Source organism: Schistocerca serialis, chromosome 5 (genome assembly GCF_023864345.2).
Source record: "Schistocerca serialis cubense isolate TAMUIC-IGC-003099 chromosome 5, iqSchSeri2.2, whole genome shotgun sequence".
NCBI lineage: Eukaryota > Metazoa > Arthropoda > Insecta > Orthoptera > Acrididae > Schistocerca > Schistocerca serialis.
Genome location: NC_064642.1, coordinates 260,299,536 through 260,319,698, shown reverse-complemented (window position 1 = coordinate 260,319,698; position 20,163 = coordinate 260,299,536). Strand labels below are relative to the sequence as shown.

The 20,163-nt window shown below is 41.3% G+C and overlaps 1 protein-coding gene across 1 annotated transcript in view; it reads left to right on the top strand.

Moving 5' to 3' along the window:
- Positions 1–320: 320 nt before the first annotated feature.
- Positions 321–20,163, top strand: part of LOC126482317 (uncharacterized) — a 429,037-nt gene continuing 409,194 nt past the window's right edge. The window contains exon 1 of the mRNA XM_050106359.1: positions 321–699. The gene's annotated coding sequence lies outside the window, so the exon portion shown is untranslated. The remainder of the gene's footprint in view (positions 700–20,163) is intronic.

Here is a 20,163-nt window from a genome sequence, read left to right as displayed (position 1 = left end):
TAGATTATAATATTTATTCAAAATGCAACAAAACAGCACAGAACGCTATCGGTACATTAACGTATGCATACAACACCAACTTTTCTCCGTCCATGTATTTCTCTTTGCACCTGCAGCAAATACAATAATTCTCTATTGCTGTTCCGAACAAACGAATGGTGAAAACGCAACAAATAACTGTAATATTAGGTGTTTCGACCTAAGTCGCAAGCACAAAAAAAACCGCGTCTTCTCGAGATCACGTGACACTCGCAGAGTAATGTTGACCAGATGCGCAGATCTCAATGCTCACTCCAGAGATATTATTAATCTATGTCTGGACCCAAGGAGATTTCAATAATGAATATTCTAACCTCCTTGTCTAGACCGGCTTCAGTTTGAACTTTCATTTGTTCAGTGTTTATAAACAGCTGTGTCTGAAGTTTGTCAAGTTTTCGGTGTAACTTTCGCGCACCATTTTGCTACAACGCGTTGAAATTACGCTTGAAGTCATACTGCTGAATGAATCTGGCACAAAGGCTCATATACCTCAGACGGACAGTAGATGTTCGATTGCATAAGCTGTTTTATGCTATCATTTACAGACGACGGACATATTTGTGCCTCTTAAAACTGAAAAAGAATAAACAGTAGAGCAGACGAAGATCTTAGGAAATCATAGTGGAGAAATATGAACGAGAAAGTTGCAGGTGTTTAAATGTACGTGTTAGTAGCACTTACCGTATTATAGTCAGTATTTACGAAGTGCAAACGCAAAAGTAAAATTAATGCTAACGCGAAAAATAATTTTAATAAGCTAGGCCTCGCGAATACTTGATTTATTTGCAGCGTATATGCCGTAACGTTCAATTTTCTGCTATTCCAAGTTGCCTGGAGGTAAATCCCCTAGGGGTTGCGGTTCTCCCTTACATTGCAGTACTCGGTCACCCTTTTGATTTAGCCCACTAGATACTTCAGCCCATTGTGTATCATTAGAAGCATTGTGTTGCCCGTTTTAATATCACATGTTATTGCATGTTCTTTATTTATGCATTTTCAAATGTTTATTTCAGTTTCCTTTTATTATTTGTTGTTAGTGTGTTGGGCTGTTTATTAATAGACAACCATCAATAACGTGTTACATCATAAATAGGATACTCTTTTTCCTAGGTAGCATGAGTGCACGCTGATGATGAAATTACTGTATCAAGAAAGTTGTTAAAATTTCTTTAATATTTGTGACCTTGCAGTTATTAACTGTATGTGTAGTCTGTGCTGTCATAGGTTAAGCATGTGTAGAACCAGACAGAAATATGCCTTTCATATCATATTAATAGATTGTAGTAGTCAGTGCTCCAAACAGCTTTCATAAAATTCCCTGATTTAACCGTCAGGTGTCAGTTGCTTTTAATGTAAACATGTAGTCCACAGTCATCATGCCATTGCACTTTTTATTGTTGTTATATTTTGTTTTCTTGATTTCCAATTCCTTAGTTCATTCGTAAATGTTACAGAAATTTTAAACGACAGTAGAAACTGACCTGCATATATATCGCTGGAATTGTCATTGTAAATTCTGTGTTCTATGCAAATAATATTTGTGTAATAAAAGTTTTTCGTCCTGTCGAGTAAAGTTCCTGGTCAACAAAACAAAGATCTAATAGTTGTATTTGCTGGAGCAAGTGTATTTTTGTAGGACATACATTAAGATAATCTTCTCAGTCTCCCCAATGTTACGATCAGAAAAAGCAATTTTTCAATAAAGGACTCTTGTCTTTTTGTGTTGTACGTACCATAAAGTGGTCTGCATTTGGGAACTGGAGATCATTTTGCTTCTAGCTGTAATCTTGACAGGCCATAATTACTGAGAGAACTATGTGAGGCATCCGGTGTATTTTAGAATCCAGAACATCAAAGAATCATGTAAGGCATCAGGTGTACTTTTAGAATTCAGAGCATCAAAGGATGTTTTTCCTCTTGTAACAAGTACTCTCTTAAGGAGTTTCTTATTTTCATTTGTTCGCCATTTAACTGAGTTAGTTGGTCATTCTCAAAGCAGCTTTTTGAAAAATAGTTTTGGCAAATATTAATAATTACCAGTGTTTCAATCATTTAGACCTTGTAAATTACACAACACTCAAGACAGTAGTAGAATTTACAAATATTGACGACTTTGAATGTTAAAATATATTTAACACATTGACTGCTCAAAAATGGCTCTGAGCACTATGCGACTTAACTTCTGAGGTCATCAGTCGCCCAGAACTTAGAACTAATTAAACCAAACTAACCTAAGGACATCACCCACATCCATTCCCGAGCCAGGATGCGAACCTGCGACCGTAACGGTCGCTCGGTTCCAGACTGTAGCGCCTAGAACCGCTCGGCCATTGACTGCCACAAGGCTGTCGGCAGGATAGCAGAGCCACCTGCTGTGGCTGCTGTTAGCCACACTACAGGCAACGTGTTAATTTAAAAGGACGTCTCTTCTACGTGCTTGTATTGTATGAGTTCTGCTGTATGTACGAACTTAGTGGTTTGTAAAATTTTTTAAAGTGATAATCCATCCTTAATATACAGTTTATATTGTTTGATGTCTACTAAGGAAAATCTGGAATTATTCGTATTCATAAAGGTTGTGAGTTGAGACAAATGCCGTCTGTGATATTGGACAACTTATTTCATGAATTTGTTGTAATAGTAATGTTCTGCAAAACATATTATAGAAAAGTATTATTTCTTAAAAGTGGTAATAGCAGTGTGGAAATACGGAAGCGTCCGATCCCACCTGTCTGCTTTGACCCATGACGTCACAAATATGGTGGAAACAAAAACAAACACACACACTTTCCACAAGAAGCCTAATGACACTAACGGGACAAGCGCGGGAAATGGGGTGTTTTGGGTGGGGGGCAAACTAAATATAAACAAATTTAGACGCCTTGCGTAGCTACAACGTGTAAGTGAAGACAGCCATGTATGAATACCCACCCACCTCCCCAGGGGTCGTAACCCCTGCAACCCATAGAAGATAAAGATGCTTCAGTAGCTGATTAGTGTTTTTGTCTTTAAAAAAAAAAAAAAAAAATCTCACGGGATAGAACGAACAGATCAGAAAGCTAAATATAATAAACTAAAACAGAAATTCGAGGAAACAGATAATTAAAATAAGTAATAAGTGTTTTTAAATTAAAAAAAAAAAAAAATCTCACGAGATAGAACGAACAGATCAGAAAAGTAAATAAAATAAGATAAAACAGAACTGGAGACAGCCACACTCAAACCAAACTCCGCTCCGTCATGACGTCACACATGACAACAACCTTACGTCACGGGTCAAAGCCGACGTGTGGGATCGGACGCTTCTGTTGACCCAGCAGTGTAAGTTTCATAGCCTGTGAAGAAGCAAATCTATGTAACTAGATGAATCTTTGTGCTTTACTGGCACTTGAACAAAATATGTTTGTCTTATTTGGGCAGAGTCCTGTTCTACCTGTAGTGCACTTATGGTATACTATGGCTCTTCTGTTGCATGCTGCTGTTGGCAATTCATCATTGGTTGTAGCCAGTTGGTTGATATTATATGGTATCCAATGAAAGTTTCTAGATCTTATAATCAGGGTTGTAACAAATATTATGCTGTGTTTTCCCGGATATGTCATGATTTCGGAAGTGGCTGTTAGTTGTAACCTAATGGCACAGCTTAAATTGCTGTGAGTGAAATCAGCAGCAATGACGTTTATAGTCTTTGTTGCTACAAATATTTTTCTCATTTTTCTGAATGTCAAGGCTATGGCTAGGGTTGGACCTAACAGCCGAGCTTGAATTGCTTTGAGTGAAACAGAATACCAGCTGACTTCCTAACGAATCATAGGAAATTACAAGTGTGCATGGTTATTCAAATCTGACTCTTGATTTGTTGTGTTCACTCATCACATGAACCTTTATCTTCAGCAGCACCCTACAGAAATGCTGTGGTACATTGTAAGTGCATGTTTTCTGAGTCCTGCCATCGAAGCTATGCAATTACACATCTGAGGTGAATGACAACTGAGTTTGCCATCACTACTCCCTATGGTTCCTAACTTATAGTCAGTCTTATGTAGCGAGGCTGTCTTGTTAAATACTTCATGTTTTGGCAGTGTCTGGAAGAGTTAAGAGATGTGGTATCAAGTTGTACTCATGTATTTAATCAGTTATTTATGCACACAACACCAACTGTTCAAAGTAAATGGCACCATCCACAACATCTTCTGTTTTGATGACACTGTAACCCAAGAATAAAAGAAAAACATTTCTCCATGAAAGTAGAACTCATTTCTTTGTGATTCACCCTTTGTAGAGGGAATTTTCAGTTGCGGAACAGTAAGTGATATGCTTGCCTGAGGGTACTTCCCACTGTATCAATTATTAGTGCTCCTTTTCATTCCATTCACTTACTAAGCATGAGGGAAACACTAATACAAAGTCTGTAATTAATCTAACATTATCCACATGCTCCCTATGGGAATGACACATATAGAAGTTTGTAGTATATACCTATATTCATCATTTAAGGTCATTCCTTGAATTTTGTTAGCAGGCTTTTTCAGGATAGTATGCATCTATTTGGAAGTTTCTGACAGTTCACTTCTTTCAGCACCTTGTGATGCTTTTCCATGCAGCAAACAAATCTGTGACAATTTTTGCTGCCCTTCTGTTTATACATTCAATATCTTGTGTTAGTCTTATTCTGTAAGGGTCCCACACGCTTGAAAAATATTCTGAGATGGGTCCCATAACATCTTGTGAGCATTTCTCTTTGTAGGCAGATTGCATTTCCCTAACGGTTTAACAGTGAACTAAATTCTGTCAGCTGCTTTACTTACAACTTAGTATATGTGTCCATTCTATTTCATATACCTATAAATTGTTGTATCCAAACATTTGTGTGAGTTGACTAATTCCAGTAGTGAGTCATTAATACTGTAGTCATAGGTACTACACTTATTTTTTTCTTTGTGTGTAGTGCACAAGCATTTCTGAGTATTTAAAGCAAGTTGCCAGTGTTTCCACCTCTTTGAAACCTTACTAAGATCTGAGTGGGTAATTGTGCAGCATTTTGAGACAATACTTCATTATGCATAGCTGTATCATCTTTTTTAAAAAACAAAAAAAAAAAAAAAAAAAAAAAACTGAGGTGGCTAGTAATATTGTCTGCAGTGTAATTAGTGTAGAATATGAATAGCAAGGGTCCCAACACACTTCCCTGAGGCCCATCCACAGTTATTTCTTTATCTGCCGATGACACACTTCCAAGATATCCTGTTGTGTTCTCTCTACCAAGAAATTTTCAGTCCAGTCACAAATACTTTTGGTAATAAGTGTAGGTGTTGTACTGATTCAAATGCTTCTCAGAAATCAAGTAATATTACATTTACCTGCCATCCTCACTCCAATTTTCAAAATGTCATATGAGAAAAGTGCAAGTGAAGTTTCACATGGTCGATGTTTTTGGAATCCATGCTGGTTGGCATGGAGGTGGTCATTCTGTTTGAGGAACTTCATTGTGTTTGAGTTCAGAATATATTTTAAGATTCTACAACAAATATATGTGAAGGATACTGGTGACCTGTGCATTTTTCCAACTAGTGGGCACAGTTTTTTTTTTTTGTATGAGGCATCTACAATGGATTATGACTAAATGAGGAAACAGAACATATGACATAAAACACTTTCATACATGGAGGCAGGTGAATAGGAAGAGGTGGACAAACTCCCTGGCCTCCGTATTTTTTGGACCTACGTCCTATTAAATTTGTCCACATATGGACATTTGAAAGTTTTTGTATATCAAACCCTTGTAGAAGATTCAAAGAATCTTCATCTTGTGGAATGCCGCAGAACTGTGTGTCTATGCTCCAGGGTTGCATCTGTATCTCCAGGATTCAATACAATGCTAGAATGACACACGTAACAGTACTAAAGGAGGAAATAGTTCCAACATGGAAATAAAATTCATAAGGATGCATGTATGTTTTTTTTTTGTGAGGTATTTCTCTTAGAAGTGTGGCTTTACCTTTGTATTATACCCTGCGTAAAACTACAGGTTTGTGAAATCTGTACAAAAGCACTATATACACTTCCCTTGATCTATATAGGTCAACAGCAGCTCATGATACCAAAACACACATAGCTACAAGAACATATTGAAATCAGACACTTTCCATTACCTATAAAGCTCAAAAACAACTAATGATACCAATAAAATTTAAATCAACTACTTCCCCAAAGATATGTAAATCAACCCTAACTGCCAATACCAAAACATCAACCACCAACACATGCAGTAAATACCACCAACCAAAGAACACAGAAATACCCCACCAACCATCATAACACAAGAAAAATACAACCAAAAAAACGACTTCTTACCACAAAAGAGTTCTGGCTCTACACAAGAGGTCAGACACCACAATCACACACAGCCACAGCCTTAAAAAAAACTCCCAACCCACCCACAACCTACCAACCTCCCCCACTCCCAACCCAACCTCCACCCTCCCCCCAAAATCAAAGAAAAACCAAAAAATAAACAGATCTCAATCACACACTACAACTCAAAAGCAACTGCAACAAAATAGAACCTCCACAACATAATCATAAAACAACCACCATCCCCCACCCACCTACCTCCACAAACGTTACCAACAACCCCCACCTGAGCCACAGCAACCCCCTCCCCCTCACAACACATCCTTAACCAACCACCTGCGGCCTATACATTTTACTAATAGCCCTTAAAAAAAGTGAAAAATGCAATAGTTTCCAGGGATGCACTTCCGCCAACAATACTCATCTAAATCAGACTGAAGGTTAGAAGAACGCCTCTTTCCCCTCCCAATAACTGACTTAACCTCCCCCCCCCCCCCCAACCCCCTCTATTGTATTTGTGCATGCCCCGGTCTCATAAATCTTGAATTCTAAACTATGGTTAACAACTAAATGATCATACCCCCTCTGGCCCAACCACCTATAAGATGAGATAGCATCGGAAACTATTGTGCTACCCTCCTCTATAAATTCCTCAATAAATCCCACCAATTCCCTTTTCATGTGCCCCTCCAAAACCCTAAAAACACACTCTGAAAAACCACCCCCAGATACAACAGCCCCTCACACCCGTAAACCAACCAGAGACTTACCCCTCCCATACATTCTCTTCCCAAACTGCGGCTCGTCAACCTGCGCAACCACCCCAGGCACACCCAACTGACCCCTGTACTTAATATATTCATAAAAAACTTCCCTACAAAATTAAAAGCAGTCTTAAACTGTCCTCTCACTAACACCAGTCTCATGTGTACAAAAACTATGGGAGGATCCATAACAAAAATAATACGTCATCAACACTATCTCACATGCCCAACCTAGACCTGTCAAACCAGGTACTACACTTTATGGAGAGCCATAAGTTGTCCCTACAGCACCGCCACATGTAGCAGTCCGTGATCCGAGTTGCCAGAACTCTGGCAGGTCCGCATAATTTCCTCTTCCTTTTATGTCGTCTATCATCTTGTATCTCCGTCTTCCTCTCCATCTTCTCCCACAAACCAGTCCTTCCAAAGCATCTGCTATCAAGCACTCCCTTCTCAATGAATGTCCCAACCAGTTCTTTCTCTTATAATCTTCAGCAGACATCTTCTCTCACCAAACCTTTCCAATACTCTTTCATTACTCACTCTTTCCATCCAGCTTATCCTTGCCACCCTCCTCCACATCCACATCTCAAATACTTCTAACCTTTTTTTCATCCTCTCGTCTCAGCATCCATGTTTCTAACCCATACCATGTCACACTCCAGACAAAATATTTGCCAAGCATTTTCCTTAAACTTTTATCTAATTTGCCACATAACAGTCTTCTCTTTCATCTACATCTACATCCATACTCCGCAAGCCACCTGACGGTGTGTGGCGGAGGGTACCTTGAGTACCTCTATCGGTTCTCCCTTCTATTCCATTCTCGTATTGTTCGTGGAAAGAAGGATTGTCGGTATGCCTCTATGTGGGCTCTAATCTCTCTGATTTTATCCTCATGGTCTCTTCACGAGATATACGTAGGAGGGAGCAATATACTGCTTGACTCTTCGGTGAAGGTATGTTCTCGAAATTTTGACAAAAGCCCGTACCGAGCTACTGAGCGTCTCTCCTGCAGAGTCTTCCACTGGAGTTTATCTATCATCTCCGTAACGCTTTCGCGATTACTAAATGATTCTGTAACGAAGCGCGCTGCTCTCCGTTGGATCTTCTCTATATCTTCTATCAACCTTATCTGGTACGGATCCCACACTACTGAGCAGTATTCAAGCAGTGGGCAAACAAGCGTACTGTAACCTACTTCCTTTGTTTTCGGATTGCATTTCCTTAGGATTCTTCCAATGAATCTCAGTCTGGCATCTGCTTTACCGACGATCAACATTATATGATCATTCCATTTTAAATCACTCCTAATGCGTACTCCCAGATAATTTATGGTATTAACTGCTTCCAGTTGCTGACCTGCTATTTTGTAGCTAAATGATAAAGGATCTATCTTTCTGTGTATTCACAGCACATTACACTTGTCTACATTGAGATTGAATTGCCATTCCCTGCACCATGCGTCAATTCGCTGCAGATCCTCCTCCATTTCAGTACAATTTTCCATTGTTACAACCTCTCGATACACCACAGCATCATCTGCAAAAAGCCTCAGTGAACTTCCGATGTCATCCACAAGGTCATTTATGTATATTGTGAATAGCAACGGTCCTATGACACTCCCCTGCGGCACACCTGAAATCACTCTTACTTCGGAAGACTTCTCTCCATTGAGAATGACATGCTGCGTCCTGTTATCTAGGAACTCCTCAATCCAATCACACAATTGGTCTGATAGTCCATATGCTCTTACTTTGTTCATTAAACGACTGTGGGGAACTGTATCGAACGCCTTGCGGAAGTCAAGAAACACGGCATCTACCTGTGAACCCGTATCTATGGCCCTCTGAGTCTCGTGGACGAATAGCGCAAGCTGGGTTTCACATGACCGTCTTTTTCGAAACCCATGCTGATTCCTACAGAGTAGATTTCTAGTCTCCAGAAAAGTCATTATACTCGAACACAATACGTGTTCCAAAATTCTACAACTGATTGACGTTAGAGATATAGGTCTATAGTTCTGCACATCTACTCGACGTCCCTCTTTCTGTTGAATGCCTCCTTTGCTATGGCGGTTTGAGTTTTCACCTTCTGGTGACATCTCAAGTCTTCAGTTATTGTACTTCCAAGATATTTAAATGCACTTACTTGGTTAATGGTAGATACTCTTTGTTTTTGCTGTGTTTATTTGCATCCCATATTCCACACAAGCTCCATTCAGATCTTTCAGCATGTTATTTGCTGTCTGCTCACTTTCTGCCATTAGTACCATATCATCAGCAAATCTTATACATTCTATTCTCTTTCCACCAATACATATTCCTCTTTTCCCATCTAAGCTTTTAGCAATAATCTCTTCAAGGTATGCTTTAAACAACAGTGGGGAGAGGCAACAACCTTGTCTAACACCTCATGCAATGCTGCTTCCTTCTGACATTCCATTTCCAATCCTTACCCTTACTTTCTGGTGTAAATTCTGTATTAGGCATCTCTCTTTCCAATCTACTCCTTTCCTTTTCAAAATATCCATCAGCTTATTCCACTGAACTATGTCAAAATCACAGGGTGTTACAAAAAGGTATGGCCAAACTTTCTGGAAACATTCCTCACACACAATGAAAGAAAATATGTTATGTGGACATGTGTCCGGAAACGCTTACTTTCCATGTTAGAGCTCATTTTATTACTTCTCTTCAAATCACATTAATCCTGGAATGGAAACACACAGCAACAGAACGTCCCAGCGTGACTTCAAACACTTTGTTACAGGAAATGTTCAAAATGTCCTCCGTTAGCGAGGATACATGCATCCACCCTCCATCGCATGGAATCCCTGATGCGCTGATACAGCCTTGGAGAATGGCGTATTGTATCACAGCCGTCCACAATACGAGCACAAAGAGTCTCTACATTTGGTACCGGGGTTGCGTAGACAAGAGCTTTCAAATGCCCCCATAAATGAAAGTCAAGAGGGTTGAGGTCAGGAGAGCTTGGAGGCCATGGAATTGGTCCGCCTCTACCAATCCATCGGTCACCGAATCTGTTGTTGAGAAGCGTACGAACACTTCGACTGAAATGTGCAGGAGCTCCATTGTGCATGAACCACATGTTGTATCGTACTTGTAAAGGCACATGTTCTAGCAGCACAGGTAGAGTATCCCGTATGAAATCATGATAACGTGCTCCATTGAGCGTAGGTGGAAGAAAATGGGGCCCAATCAAGACATCACCAACAATGCGTGCCCCAACGTTCACAGAAAATCTGTGTTGATGACGTGACTGCACAATTGCATGCGGATTCTCGTCAGCCTACACATGTTGATTGTGAAAATTTGCAATTTGATCACGTTGGAATGAAGCCTCATCCGTAAAGAGAACATTTGCACTGAAATGAGGATTGACACATTGTTGGATGAACCATACGCAGAAGTGTACCCATGGAGGCCAATCAGCTGCTGATAGTGCCTGCACACGCTGTACATGGTACGGAAACAACTGGTTCTCCCGTAGCACTCACTATACAGTTACGTGGTCAACGTTACCTTGTACAGCAGCAACTTCTGTGACACTGACATTAGGGTTATCGTCAACTGCACGAAGAATTGCCTTGTCCATTGCAGGTGTCCTCGTCATTCTAGATCTTCCCCAGTCGCAAGTCATAGGCTGGAATGTTCCGTGCTCCCTAAGACGCCGATCAATCGCTTCGAACGTCTTCCTGTCGGGACACCTTCGTTCTGGAAATCTGTCTCTATACAAACGTACAGCGCCACGGCTATTGCCCTGTGCTAATCCATACATCAAATGGGCATCTGCCAACTCCGCATTTGTAAACATTGCACTGACTGCAAAACCATGTTCGTGATGAACACTAACCTGTTGATGCTACATACTGATCTGCTTGATGCTAGTACTGTAGAGCAATGAGTCGCATGTCAACACAAGCACTGAAGTCAACACTACCTTCCTTCAATTGTGCCAACTGGCAGTGAATCGAGGAAGTACAGTACATACTGACGAAACTAAAATGAGCTCTAACATGGAAATTAAGCTTTTCCGCACACATGTCCACATAACATCTTTTCTTTATTTGTGTGTGAGGAACGTTTCCTGAAAGTTTGGCTGTACCTTTTTGTAACACCCTGTATAAAAGCAGCAAAGATTTCTCTACCTTTCTCCATATATCTTTCCCCTATAGTTCTTAAGGCCAATAGCATCTCTTGTTCCTTTTCCTCTTCCAAATCCGAACTGCTCCTCTGCAATCCCTCTATCCAGCTTGCCATATAGCCTTCTGTTCAACACTCTCAGCAACACCTTAGCTGCATGAGAAATTAGACTGATGGTCCTGTGCTCATCACATTTTTTAGTGTTTCTCTTTTTCTCTACTGGTATAATAACTGGTGCAAGGAAGTCCTCAGGCCATTCCCCTTCATCATATGTCTCATTACAGGGGTAGACTATTTCTTTTCTTGTCTTATTTCCCAGATTCTTCAATAGTCCTGCTGGCAAATCATCAATTCCACATGCCTTCCTATTCTACATCTCCTTCAGTGCCTTTTCTACATCTGCTTCCAAGATGGTAAGGCCCTTTCCATCTTCCAGCACAAATTGCTCCGCTTCAACCTTAATTTCGCTTTCTATTTCATCCCCCTTATACATGCATTCAATATATTTTTGCCATCTGTTCAAAACACCTGTGATTCTTCTGCTAGAGTACCATCCACTCTTTCTATTTCCATGTTATTCCTCTTTCTTTTACATTCAAAAACTATCTCACTAGCCAGTCTACACAATGTTTCTTACTTTCCATCTATCTCCATTTTCTCTGTTTCATCACATTTCTGTTTTATCAATTTTTCCCTTGCTTCTTCAGTTTCTCTTCTTAATTCATTATTCAGCTTCCTGTACATCTTTTTTCCTTCTTCAATTTCTACGTTTTCCCACTTTCTTCGCTCTTCCAACCTTTGCAACATGTTTTCTGTTATCCATTCTTTCCTGGTACTTTGGGATACTCTAACTCCTAGTACTTCTTTGATAGATTCCATGAGTCCTTCCCTCATTTTTATCCATTTGTCATTAACCTTTCATCAATCTTTACCATTTTTTCATAAATCTGTTTTCCAAATCTGATGCCTTTCCTAGCTCTTTGAGTCTTTCTATGTTTAGTCTTTCTTTTGCTTTACCTCTCCAGACCTTTTTCAACTTCACTTGTATTTCTCCCACTATTAGGTTGTGGTCTGAATTTATATCTGCTCCTGGATAAGCTTCGGCATTCTTCAAACAGTTCCTGAACGTTTTTTTTGTATCAGGATGTAGTCCAAATGATATCTTTACCATTCAGATTTGATATCCATGTGTAACATTTCCTTTTGTGGTGTTCAAATAATGTGTAAACCACTGCTAATGAATTTTCTTTACAGAATCTAATTAGTCATTCACCTCTCTCATTTCTTATTCCTAATTCAAATTTTACTACTGTATCTCACCCCCCCCCCCCCCCCTCCCCCTTCGTCTGGAAGCTACAGCACTGTGTTAGCCTTTCCCCGTCCCACGAAAAACATGGCTACGCAAACTTGCGACTTACAGTTCAGTTCAATGTTGGCAAAGCCTTCAAGCTGACACTTCGTCTCCCACTTCCCGGGCTGTAGATTCTGCTACCCGTTCTTCGCCCTCACCGGCAAAGATGGTTGCAATGCAGCCAGCAAACCATCAATTCCAAAAGGAATATTCCCAGGAAGATTTCTTGCGTACCTCGAGTTCGCGGCCGTCTGGCTCTTCTGCCAATCGCCAAAAGCCAAAACAATCATCCAAAGGCAAACAGTCTTCTCCCTCTCCGACTCATTGGTCCTCTTCAACTCGTCGGTCCCTTTCAACTGACCGACACCGGGCAAGTTCCATCGATCCTGCTGTGTTGATTGACGAAGATCCTCCAACTGTGGATTCTAGTGGCCTTCCTCCTTTGATGGCTTGCCCTAAGTGGCTGATGAGGTGAGTGTTTCTTCTCCATTCTCTGGTGTTCCTAAATTTTTTGGCCCTTTTACAATGGAATATCTGTGGCCTTTGTTGTAACAGGGTGGGCTTCCAGCTACTCCTGCGACCGCCGTGTCCGCTTGTAGTCTGTATCCAAGAAACCAAGCTACGTCCTCAAGACCATTTTGTTCTTTCCCATTATACTTCACTACGAATGGACCTTTCCCTTATGGCAGGGATTCCTCCTCATGGTGGGGTCATGGTGCTTCTACGAGATGATGTTTGTCATCGTCCTATCGCCTTGCACACCCACCTGCAAGCAGTTTCTGCCCATATTTTCCTTCCTAAATTTAACTTTTCACTCTGCACCATCTATATCCCTTTGTCTTCCGCCGTCACTAGAGCAGACCTGATGCAGCTTATTGCTTAGCTTCCTACACCCTTTCTGCTCCACGGTGACACCAATGCCTCTTTGGGGCTCGCATGTCGCCTGCCCGAGGGGTTCTCTTTTGGCGGATCTTCTTAATCATCTTAATCTCGTGTGCCTCAACACCGGCAAAGCCACATTTCTCTCTGATTCCATGCACACTTATTCCCACTTAGACCTCTCGATCTGTTCTGCCCAGCTCGCTTGACGTCTCGAGTGTGTGCTCTTTCCGATACTTACCCGAGTGACCACTTCCCATGTGTGACTCACCTATACAATCGTACCCCGCCACAGCGGCTCGCTCATTGGAAATTCTCTTTTGCTGACTGAAGGCTATATTCCTCCTTGACAGTCTTTGATGACCGACCGTTTCCCAACTGCGATGATCAGGTCGAGCACCTTGTGGACGTTATCCTCTTGGCTGCCGAATCCTCTATCCCTCGTGCTACTACTTCTCCCCGTCAGGTCCCGGTCCCTTGGTGGACTGTGGAGTGCGGCAGTGTGATTTGTGCCCGACAACATGTGCTTCATGTTTTTCGCCGTCATCCTACGTTAACAAACTGCATCCACTACAAGCAACTATGTGCGCAGTGCCGTCGCACTATTAAGGAAAGCACGAAAGCATGCTGTGTTTCCTTCACCAGCTCATTCAACAGATTTACTCCGTCTTCTCTTGTTTGTGGTGGTCTGCACCGGATTTCTGGGGCTACCACCCACTCTCCGATTTCTAGTCTGACTGTGACGGGAAACGTTATTGTCGACCCTGTTGATGTTTCCAACGCTTTTGGGTCGGTACTTTGTGGAGGTTTCAAGTTCCACCCATTACCATCCTACCTCCCTTCCCCGGAAACAGGCAGAGGAGGCTTGTGCAATCTCTTTTCTTTGAATCGAGAATGCTACAATACTCTTTTTACTATGAGGGAGCTTGAGCGTACTCTCTCCTCATCCAGGTCTTCTGCTCGTGGGCCTGATACAATCTATGTCCTTATTCTGCAGAATCTTCCTCCTGTGGGAAAACGCTTTCTCCTCAATACCTACAACAGTATTTGGACTGTCGGTGTATTTCCCGTGCTCTGGCGTGAAGCTACTATTGTTCCCCTACCTAAGCCTGGTAAAGATAAATCTCTTCCTTCCAGCTATCGTCCAGTTTCCCTTACCAGCAGCGTTTGTAAGGTGATGGAACACATGGTCAATGGTCGATTAGTGTGGTGGCTGGAGTCACATCATCTTCTCACTAATGTTCAGTGTGGGTTCTGAAAGCACACCTTCGCGGTTGATCATCTCGTCACGCTGTCAACATTCATCATGAACAATTTTCTGCAGAAGCGACGAACAGTGGCCATTTTCTTTGATTTGGAGAAAGCCTATGATACCTGTTGGTGGACAGGCATTCTATGTACTATGCACACATGGGGCCTCCGCGGTCGTCTTCCCACTTTCATCTGGGAATTTTTAACAGACTGAGTTTTCTGGATGCGTGTGGGTTCCTCCTTATACCACACATTTTCAGAGGAGAATGGGGTGCCTCAGGGCTCCGTACTGAGTGTCGTCCTCTTCGCCATAGCCATCAACCCCATTATGGACTGCTTTCCAGCTGGCATTTCCGGCTCTCTTTTCGTGGACGACTTTGCTATTATTGCAGCTCCCAGCAGACGTGTCTTCTACAAAGCTGTCTTCAGTGTTGTCTGGACTGTCTCTATTTGATGAGTGTCACAAATGGTTTCCGCTTTTCTGTTATCAAATCCGTTTGCGTCGACTTCTGGCGGTACAAGGCGTTTCTTCCACTGTCCTTGTGACAGGGCCAAAATGCTCTCCCGTTCTTGGATGCAACAAAGTTCTTAGGGCCTACATTTGATAGGAAACTCAGTTGGTCACTCCATGTGTCCTACCTGGCGGCACGCTGCACCCGGTCCCTCAGTGTCCTTCATGTATTCAGTGGTAGCTCTTGGGTGGCTGACCAGACTGTCCTCCTCTGCCTCTATCGATCTCTTATCCACTCCAAGTTGGATTATGGATGCATTTTCTACTTCTGTGCATGGCCTTCTATCTTACGCCGTCTAAATACAATACACCATTTGGGTATCCGTCTTGCCACTGGTGCCTTTCATACCAGCCCTGTTGAGAGTCTCTATGCAGAAGCCGGTGAACTACCACTGACATAACGGCGCGACATCCTACTCAGTAGGTGTGCGTGTCGGCTTTCTTCCATGCCAGGCCACCCAACCTTTAACCCTTTTTTTGATGACATTCTTGACCGCCAGTATGAGATGTACGTTTCTTCTCTGCGGCCTCCCGGCATCCACTTTTGTCACCTGCTTCAGCAGCTGCAGGTCACACATCCTACCACTTTCTGAATAGGGGAAAGCCCTTCACCACCTTGGCTTCAGACACAGGTTTGTGTTCATTTTGATCTCAGCTCATTCTCGTAGGATTCGACTCCCGAGCTGACCTATCGCTGCAAATTTCTCGAACTTTGCTCACAACTTGCCGATAGCATATTCTTCTACACTGATGGTTCGAAGTCTGCCCACGGTGTTGGCTGTGCTTTTGTTGTCGGGGCTGATAAGTTTCAATACTGGCTTCTCGACCAGTGCACAGTTTTTACAGCAGAACTTTTTGCCCTCTATCAGGCTGTTCACTACGTACGTAGGCACCAGCTCGCTCGCTGTGTGATTTGCTCTGTCTCCCTCAGTGCACTTCAGAGTCTAAATGATCCCGATACAGTCCACCCCATCATTTGACGGATCCAGGACTGCCTCCATTTGTTCCCGGATGGGGGAGCCCAAGTGACGTTCATGTGGGTTCCTGGCCATGTTGGTTTGCCTGGGAATGACGCTGATGATACTACAGCCAAGGCCGCCGTCCATCTCGGTCGGCCCGCTTCTTACTCTGTTCCCTCACAAGATATTTGTACTTTCCTCTATCAGTGTATCACATTACCATTGGTGCTCCCTTCATGGAAGCACATTCAGAGAAGTGAAACCTCTCCCAACAGCCTGGTCGACTTCCTCCCGGCCGTCTCGCCATGAGGAAGTAATGTTAGCTTGGTTGTGAATAGGGCACTGCCGCTTTAGTCACCGCCACTTGTTGAGTGGCGACCCTGCACCCAGTTGTCCTTTCTGTAGCCAGCCATTAACAGTCAGACATTTCCTGATCCTCTGCCCTTATTTTAGCCACTTATGTCTCAGGGTCGGGCTGCCGCCCGCTTTGCCGGACATTGTAGCAGATGATGTGTGAGCTGTGGCTTGCGTTTTAAGTTTTTTTAAATGCAGTAAAATGGCAAAAGAGATTTGATTTCTGCCTGGTGACTCCGGTTTCTTGTCGACATCGTTTAGTTACTCTTCCGTAACATCTTGATGTTTTAGATTTGTTTTTTTCTTCCATTTTGTATTGGATCTCATAATGGTTTTTTCCCTCGCAGTCCCAGCATTCTCTGGTTCTTTGCTGGGCACTTATGACCTTAGATGTTTTGTGCCCTAAAATGCCACGAAAAAAAAAAAAACCTACTGTATCTTCATCTCTTCTTTCGCCCACTACTGCATTCCAGTCCCCCCATGATGATAATGCAGCATTTCTGTTTTATTTCTCAATGAGTTCTTATATTTTCTCATAATATTCTTCCACTTCCTCATCTCTGTGCTGGCTGGTTGGCATATATACCTGTATTAACACCAAATCTTTTGAACTACCCTTCAGTCGTATCATCATCAGTCCTCCATCAATGTATTGTACCTTCATTACCTTATTTTTCAACTTTTGTCCTATCAAAATTCCTACTCTATTTTCACCACTCTTGATTTCCCCTAAGTAAAAGAGCTTATAATCTCTACTTTCTACCTCCCCATCTCTCAGATTATGTAGTCAGTTGCCCAAACATTTCTTTCAAACTTTTCAATTCTGTATCAGCTACAGGGTAGTAAAAACTCAGTTTTGTATTTCTCCTCTGGAAATTGGGCCCACAAACCATGTCATCACTTCCATAATCAAATTGCTTTATCTTCTTTTCAGTTCTCTTTTCTTGAAATTTTGGCCCAGTCAGTAAACTTTCAGGTATATTTTTTGCACTTATCTGTGCATTAACAAAACCTTCTTCATGGAAATTCTCAATAAACTTACTAAACTTTTGAGGGATTTAGTTGCTACTTTTACATCCACATTTTCTGCTTGAAGTGCTGTACTTGCTGTGTTAATGATAAAGAGAAACTGACACCATATGACAACACCTACAATAAATTCGGAAGTTTTCTAATTTGTTCACAGAAAGCGAGTATGCTTCACTCTTTGTTTTCAGTTCAACAGTGCTATTGCTCATCTGAAGAAGGCCATCTTTTACATCTCCCTTGCCTAGTACCTCGTAGCTTTGACACTCTCCAACCTATTTGCCCCATTAGTACCTTAAAGTCTCTTCACTGTTAGGTTTGCACTCCAAAAGCAATGTATATTCTTTGAATTATACCAAAAAATGTGACTACTTTTGCGGTGCATGTAGTCACACCTGATACCACAAGATTAAGACTCTGCAGAGCACATGACATATAAAATGCTCTTGGATCACACTTTAGGATTCAGGCTTGAACATCACTTTAGTGATGTATGATAGTAGATAGTGACCTTTCATATTTGCACCAGTATCATAACTTTGGCCTGAACAATTGTGAATATTGAGCCTTAGTTGATCTATTTTCAACAAAATGGTTTCCTGTTGGAGTGACATTCAGAAAGTCGAGAAAGCGTTCTTCTGCAGTCTCTTTGTTTTAAGTTTACAAACCAAACAATCATTGTCATTTGTGCATTGCGATCAGGAGTACAGTTAACTGATGACTAAAAAATAGTTTCATAGATTTTTACCAACTTTAAATGTTCCTGTAAAACTGGGTCAGATTCTCCTATCATGTCAGTCGAACCCTGAAAATTACCATTATTATCTTGATCAGTTTGTCACTGGTTCCTCTTAAGGCCATATCACACTGCGCCATCTCTCTGATGGAGAGTATAATTCTCTTTAGGACCAGACACCAGTGTTCTTTATGTTTTTGTAGTAGTTCAAGGTTAATTCAATCAATACGACTTTTTTCTTCCAGCTGTACCTCACATTCTGTTCATTTTTTGTATATATTATGTGGTTAAATGTTTGTCCATACTCATGATGCCATTTTCCTTAATGAACCAATCACTCGACAGGCTGTTTGAACAAAATCCGAAAAGTTTTCAGCAATAACAAAATCGTTGTCAGTAAATGTTGAATACACAAACCATTTTCCATCCCTTATTTCTCCATTGAACAAAGTACTAAAGTAAATATGAGTTGAGAATTTTCTTCTGTTTTCATATAAAGGACAATCAGAATTTACAATTTTAATAGGATCTTTCTGTACAGTTTCATCTGTCATGGACGATGTTAACATTATTAGGTCAAGCACCTGGGTCCGGATTTGTGATTATTTCCCAGCCTACTGGAATGTGGGATAGCAGGAGGTTTGCGTTCCAATACTTCATTTACACTTATATCTAAACCACTAAATGATGTGTGGCTACTGCTAATGCCATCACCATTTCCAAACAAAATACATTTTTATTCTTAATTAGTGAAGATATTGGTCAAAAATTGTTCATGATGTAGCCTTTTCTTGTTCTTTAGAGTACCTGAATTATATTTCCTAAATCTGCCCTTCACATAAGACATTTCCCTGTCAGCACTTTAAACTTCACAGCACAGGAAAAATACTATATCTTAACACAGAATGCACACACAACACACAAAACAGTGTGAACTGGAAACTTATACTTGAACTCGTGCCAATGAACGAATTATTCTGTGACAGTCACCCGCTGATTGATGAATGGAATGCTTGATTGTTAACCACAACAGTGAGTTGCAAGAGCTTGGAGGGAAGCTGAGAGATAATGACTTGGATATATTTTAATTTATGAATGAGCAATAGCCATATGTTAAACACAAGACATAACAATCTTGCATCCCTATCATAGTCCTTGGTTCCCTTGACTCCGATACAGCAATAGTTATCTGTGAAGTATACTAGTAGCTATGTAGTCATGTTACAGTGGGTATATAATTCAGTTACATTGCATTCATATTAAAATTAAAAGTTGTTTCAGAAACACCTTAGTTTATTTTTTCAATTTATCTATAATACCAAAATTTCAGTTGATGTTTTAAAGTTCCCTTCTGATTCCTTGCCCAGGGCCCCTAGAGGCGTGGGACCCTTGTGGCTGCACAGGTTACACATGCCTAAGGCTGGTCCTGTATGTGCTGTAGCAAACCATAATATCAGTCCAAGGTGACAAATAACTTCACTCCTTGCACTCTGAGAAAATTTGGAATTCATGTAACAAATTCAGCAATAGTTCTATCGTTTGTTACATGAGGACTAGGGAGCAGCTATTTGTAATGTTTTTGAGTGGTTGCTACCAGCCATTAAGAGATGTTCTGTTGCCAAACAGTTGAGGTTCGGTGCAGTTCCTGATTTATCTCACTAGTTTTTGGACAAATAATAATTTGTAAGGTTGCATCTAACATTTTTTTCACCCTTCACACCAAACGATATAGTATAATGGTTGAGACATTGGAGAGACGTTCGAGAGACGTTG